This window comes from Myotis daubentonii, chromosome X, assembly GCF_963259705.1.
Source record: "Myotis daubentonii chromosome X, mMyoDau2.1, whole genome shotgun sequence".
Taxonomy (NCBI): Eukaryota; Metazoa; Chordata; class Mammalia; order Chiroptera; family Vespertilionidae; genus Myotis; species Myotis daubentonii.
Genome location: NC_081861.1, coordinates 97,605,552 through 97,612,895, shown reverse-complemented (window position 1 = coordinate 97,612,895; position 7,344 = coordinate 97,605,552).

The window sequence follows — 7,344 nt, the reverse complement described above, 5'->3', positions numbered from 1 at the left end:
GATTATGTTTCTGGTCTTTTTCCCGGGCTTTGCAAGAAGGCCCTCAGGTGTTGGGGGTTTCCTGGCCATATCTGATCGCCTGGCCTGGCGCCAGTGATAACAGCCCTCCCTCCTGGCTGTACACTGTTCACAGGTTTATGGCCTCTGTAAAAGGTTCTACAAGACCAGTTTCTGGAAATGAGGTAATGACATAATTATAGGTTAGCTTGCTGGCATGGATTCCAATTGCTAGCCCCAAAAATATCAGGATTACATTTGAATTAGCCCTTTTTAGCCTTCTCAATGTGTCCAAAATTGGCTCAAATAAACTCTTATAAAATTTCTCCACACGTTTGGACATGTCTTCATTGACAGGATTTACCAGACCCTTGATAAGAGTATGATTTGAATTACTGCAGGAGTTATTCTAGCCAAGGTCTGTAGCTGATTCATTTTGATTTTTTCAAAGATTTTTTTTTTATTATTCACTGAGGTGCAATTGACATATATTAGCTCATTAGTTTCAGGTGTACTACAGTAAATCTAGTTACCATTGTGGGGGACAAAGAAACTTTCCTCTACAATAATGGTTCCAATAATCAAATAGACATGGGACAGCAAAATGGTGACCAGCAGGAAGGTAGGGAGGGAGAGAGTGTGAGAGCTCAAGGAAGTGATAGAGGAGTGTGTGGACGTATGTGGTGTGTGTGTATGAGCTAGGGACAGTTACATTCTGCAGGTCTTCAAAGGGGCTGCAAAACCGGGCAGTCTTAGGCAGCAGAGTCCCGCTCCCTGTGCGGACACTCCTGGGCGACCACGTTATCTTGGGAAACAGAGCTGCTTGAGACTAGGATCCTGGCCTCAGCACCACCCAGTCTGATCTCAGATACATACCAGGACCCTGCAGCCACCGGAGACAGAGACCTGTGACCACAGCTACAGACCTGCGGACACCAAAAGTTCAGAAATCCCCGCAGCAGATCCATGAGTAACAGAGCCCATCCCCCCTTCCCACAGGCTTGCAGGCAGCGCCAGAGTAACTAACTGATAGACCCACACCTTGCCAGGACCTCAGCGCTCCAGGAACTTTAGCCAGGAAGTGCGCAAGCACCTTGGAACTGATCCTAGGGCACTGCCAGCTTCTGAGCCCTGGGCTGGAAGCAAACACGCGAACGCCAGGAACTGAGCCTAGGCGCACTGCCAGCTTCTGAACTTGGGCTGGGAGCAAACTCACGAATCCCAAGAACTGAGCCTAGGCGCACTTCCGGCTTCTGAGCCCTGGGCTGGGAGCAATCACGAGAACACCAGGAATTTTCCCGTGTAGCGCGAGGCCCAGGGACCCCGATTCTCTGGGTAGGTGGCAGCACCAAACACCAGTGACTTGACTGTGTTTCTTTTCACCTGCGCCTGAGATCTTGATTTCCTGTGCATTCATACTAAGAGCCAGTGACTCCAATTCCTGGTGCAAGGGCACACAGGGACCCTTACTCTCAAGGCAAGGTAGTGCAAAGCAACAGAGACTCTGATACTGGATTCTGGGGAACTCTGACTCCTGGCGCACCCTAGGGGGCTCTGGCTTTCAACACGATTCAGGGGGGTCTCTGTTTCAGCATGGTGCAGGCAGGGTCCCTGATTCTAAGGGCGTGTACGAGGCCACATTGAGCGCTGACAACACTGACTCTGAGCAAGCCTGGTTCCCACCAACCCACAACAACCACACATCTTAGTGTCAGGGCCTTCAGTGACACTAGGGTGGTGGGAGGCTCCCACTGCACACGGCCCAGGCCCACGCAACTCGACGTTTGAACCATCGGGAGATAATCAGAATGAAGAGACTAAACAACAACCAGAGGAAAGACAATGAGGAGTCACCAAGAAAGGACATTAATGAAGTTGAAGCATGCAACATGACAGAAAAAGAATTCAGAATAATGGTTGTACAATTCATTCACCGGATGGATGAGAAAATCAACAACCTATGCAAGAATCAGGAAGAAATGAAAAGTGATATAGCTACAATCAAAAACACCATGGAAAGTTTCAACAGCAGACTAGAAGAAGCAGAGGACCGAATTAGTGAATTAGAAGATAAGGCAGAGAAACAAGCTCAATCTGAACAGCAACTGGAGAAAAGAATTAAAAAGCAGGAGGAGAGCCTAAGGGAGCTTCCGGACAACATGAAATGAGGTAACGTATGCATAATAGGGCTGCAAGAAGGACAAGAAGAGCAGCAAGGATTAGAAAATCTATTTGAAGAAATAATAGCAGAAAACTTCCCTGATATGGGGAAGAAAATAGTTACTCAAGTACAGAGAGTCCCAGGCAAGATGAACCCCAAAAAACCCACACCAAGACACGTCATAATAACGATGGCAAATGTACAAGACAAAGACAGAATCTTAAAGGCTGCAAGAGAGAAACAGAGAGTTACCTACAAAGGATCCCCCATCAGATTAGCAAATGATTTCTCAACAGAAACACATCTGAGCCTAGGAACTGAGAAGAAACAGAAAAGAATGGACAGAAATTTACAAAGTGATGCAAAGCAAAGGACTGAATCCAAGAATACTCTATCCAGCTAGGCTATCATTCAAAATTGAAGGGGAAATAAGAAGCTTCACAGACAAAAAATGGCTAAGGGAGTTTATCACCACCAAGCCAGCAATGCAAGAAATGCTAATGGGACTGGTGTAAAAAGAAGAACTAAAAATCCCAGAAAGAAAACGGCCACAAAAAAAAAAAAAATAGAAATGGCTACAAATAAGTACCTTTCAATAATAACTTTAAACGTAAATGGACTAAATGGTCCAATCAAAAGACATCGAGTGGCTGAATGGATAAAAAAACTTGACCCATATATTTGCTGTCTACAAGAGACCCACCTCATTAGAAGGGATTAACACAGACTGAAAGTGAAGAGATGGAAAAATATCTTTCAGGCAAATGGAAATGAAAAAAAAAGCTGGGGTAGCAATACTTATATCAGACAAAATAGACCTCAAAGTGAAGGCCATAACAAGAGATAAGAAAGGCCACTTCATAATACTAAAGGGATCAATACAACAAGAGGATATAACCCTGATAAACATATATGCACCCAATGGAGGAGCACCGACATACATAAGAAAACTTCTGGAAGATATCAGGGGAGAGATCGACAACAATACAATCATAGTAGGGGACTTTAATACACCACTGACATCACTGGATAAATCCGCTAGACAAAAACTCAGCAAAGAAAGAGCAATCCTAAATGACTCACTAGATCAGATGGACTTAATTGACATCTTCAGAACACTCCACCCCAAAGCCACAAAATATACGTTCATTTCAAGTGCTCATGGGTCATCTTCAAAAATAGACCACATATTGGGTCACAAACAAAGTCTCCCCAAATTCAAGAAGATTGATATCATACCAAGCATCTTCTCAGACCACAAGGCCATAATATTAGAAATAAACTACAACAAAAACAACTCAAAATACTCAACCACTTGGACGGTAAATAGCACGTTATTAAATATTGATTGGGTTACCAATGAGATCAAAGAAGAAATTAAAAACATCCTGGAAACTAATGACAATGAAAACACAACAATCCAAAACCTTTGGGAAGCAATGAAAGCAGTCCTGAGAGGGAAGTTTATAGCTCTACAGGCCTATCTCAACAAACAAGAAAAAATGGTAGTAAATCATCTAAATCTACAGCTCAAAGAATTAGAAAGAGAGCAACAAGAAAAGCCCAGAGTGAGCAGAAGGAAGGAGAAAATAGAGATTAGAGCAGAAATAAATGACACAGAGACCAAAAAAACAATACAGAAAATCAATGAAACAAAGAGCTGGTTCTTTGAAAAGATAAACAAGATTGAAAAACCTCTAGCCAGGCTCACCAAGAAGCAAAGAGGAAGGACCCAAATCAACAAAATCAGAAATGATAGAGGAGAAATAACAACAGACCCCACAGAAATACAAATGATTGTTAATAAATACTATGGACAACTCTACTCCAACAAACTAGACAACCTGGAGGAAATGGACATAGTCCTAGAAAAGTACAGCATTCCAAATCTCGATCAGGAAGAATCTAAAAATCTCAATAGGCCAATAACTATGGAAGAAATTGAAGCAGTCATCAAAAAGCTTCCAGCAAACAAAAGCCCAGGACCAGACGGCTTCACAGGGGAGTTATACCAAGCATTCAAGGAAGAACTAAAACCTATCCTCCTCAGACTACTACAAAAAATCCAGAGGAAGCAACACTTCCAAGCTCATTCTATGAAGCCAGCATCACCCTAATACCAAAACCAGGTAAAGACAACACAATGAAAGAGAATTACAGGCCAATATCCCTCATGAACATAGATGCCAAAATCCTCAACAAAATCTTAGCAAATCAGATCCAGGAGTACATCAGAAAGATCATACACCACGACCAAGTAGGATTTATCCCAGGGATGCAAGGATGGTACAATATCCGCAAATCAATAAACGTGATACATCACATAAACAAATTGAAAGAAAAAACCCACATAGTCATATCAATGGATGCAGAAAAAGCGTCTGAGAAAATTCAACACCCATTTTTGATAAAAACTCTCAGCAAGGTGGGAATTGAAGGATCATACCTCAACATAATAAAAGCCATATATGACAAACCCACAACCAACATCATACTCAATGGACAAAAACTAACACCATTTCCCCTAAGAACAGGAGCAAGACAGGGATGCCCACTCTCACCACTCCTGTTCAACATAGTACTGGAAGTATTAGCCATTGCAATTAGACAAGAAGAAGAACTAAAAGGCATCCAAATTGGAAAAGAAGAAGTAAAACTGTCCTTATTTGCAGATGACATGATATTATACTTAAAAAACCCGAAAGACTCCATCAATAAACTCTTAGACTTAATAAAAGAATTTGGCAATGTAGCAGGATACAAAATTAACGCCAAGAAATCTATGGCATTTCTATATACCAATAGTGAATGTGCAGAAAGAGAGACTAAAAAAGCAATCCCATTCACCATCACACCAAAAAAATTAAGCTACCTAGGAATAAACTTAACTAAAGAGGTAAAAGACCTCTTCTCAGAAAACTACAGGACGTTGATAAAAGATATAGAGGAAGACATAAAGAGATGGAAGAACATACCATGTTCTTGGATTGGTAGAATCTACATAATTAAAATGTCCATAGTGCCCAAAGCAATCTATAAATTCAATGCACTTCCTATTAAAATACCAATGGCATATTTCACAGACCTAGAACGTACTCTCCAAAAATTCATCTGGAATAAAAAATGACCCTGAATAGCTTCAGCGAACCTGAGAGAGAACAAAGCAGTTGGGATCTCAATACCAGATATCAAGCTGTATTACAAAGCCACTGTTCTCAAAACTGCCTGGTACTGGAACAAGAACAGACATATAGATCAATGGAATAGAATAGAGAGCCCAGAAATCAGCCCCAACCAATGCTGGGGCTCAATTAATATTTGAGAAAGGAGGCAAGAACATACATTGGAGTCAAGATAGTCTCTTCAATAAATGGTGTTGGGAAAATTGGACAGATACATACAAGAAAATTAAGCTGGACCACCAACTTACACCATACACAAAAATAAACTCAAAATGGATAAAGGGCTTAAATATACGATGGGAAACCATACAAATACTAGAAAAATCCAAAGGCAACAAAATCTCAGACATATGCCGAAGCAATTTCTTCACCGATACAGCTCGTAGGACATTGGAAACTAAAGAGAAAATAAACAAATGGGACTACATCAAAATAAAAAACTTCTGCACAGCAAAAGAAGCCATCAACAAAACAATAAGAAAACCCACTGTGTGGTAAAACATATTTGCCAATGTCATATCTGATTAGGGCCTAATCTCCAAAAGTTATAGGGAACTCATACAACTTAACAAAAGGAAGATAAACAATCCAATCAAGAAATAGGCAAAGTATCTAAATAGACACCTTTCAAAAGAGGACATTCAGAAAGCCAAGAGACATATAAAAACATGCTTAAAGTCACTAATCATCCGAGAGATGCAAATCAAAACAACAATGAGGTACCATCTCACACCTGTCAGACTGGCTATCATCAACAAATCAACAAACGACAAGTGCTAGAGAGGATGTGGAGAAAAAGGAACACTTGTGCACTGCTGGTGGGAATGCAGAATGGTGCAGCCACTATGGAAGACAGTATGGAGTTTCCTCAAAAAACTACAAATGGAACTCCCATTTGACCCTGTGATCCCACTTCTAGGAATATACCCCAGGAAGCCAGAAACACCAATCAGAAAGGATATATGCACCCCTATGTTCATAGCAGCACAATTCACCATAGCTAAGATCTGGAAACAGCCTAAGTGCCCATCTGTAGATGAATGGATTAGAAAACTGTGGTACATCTACACGATGGAATAAAGGAAGGAACTCTTACCATTTGCAACGTCATGGATGGAACTGTAGAGCATTATGCTAAGTGAAATAAGCCAGTCAATGAAGGAAAAATACCACATGATTTCACTCATTCATGGATAATAGAGACCATTATAAACTTTTGAACAATAATAGATACAGAGGCAGAGCTGCCTCAAACAGATTGTCAAACTGCTGCGGGAAGGCCGGGGAGGGCTGGGGGACAGGAGGTAGGGGGGTAAGAGATCAACTAAAGGACTTGTATGCATGCATATAAGCATAACCAATGGACATAAGACACTGGGGGGTAGGGGAGCCCAGGGGATTGTCAAGGGTGGGGGGAAAAAAAAGGAGACATATGTAATACTTTTTGTAATACTTTAAGCAATAAATAAATAAAAAAAAAAACAAATAGACATGGGACAAATGAGCAAGAGGGCATACATCCATATGTTTATGAACCATGTATACATGAGAGAGACACAGACCCAACATGCACAAGAGGTTGAGAGATGGACAGAGGGACATAGGTATATAAGGCATCCGGAGCTAGGGACAATGTGGTCATGCACCTTTCGGATCTTGAAAGGGTCATTGGAGGATGATAAAAAGAGCAGATGGTTAGTAAATAAAAGATTGCCCTGCCATATAGGTGGGTCAAAAAGACATTGTGGCTGATGGTGTCTTATTATGAGCCAGACCCCTTATTCAAGTTCTCCTAGGTAGTGAAAGGGAGAGAACCAATGGCCAAGTTTGCCTTTAGCTCAACACAATCCACATACCACAGAGAAAAATTCTGGTGTTACTTGTTGTGAGCCCCCACAATTCCCTCCTCTGAAACTTTGAAAATATTTTTAAGTATTTAAACAAAAACTAGAGATCTTCAGGATCCAGTCCTGTTTATTGGTAGAAAATTTAAAAACAACAACA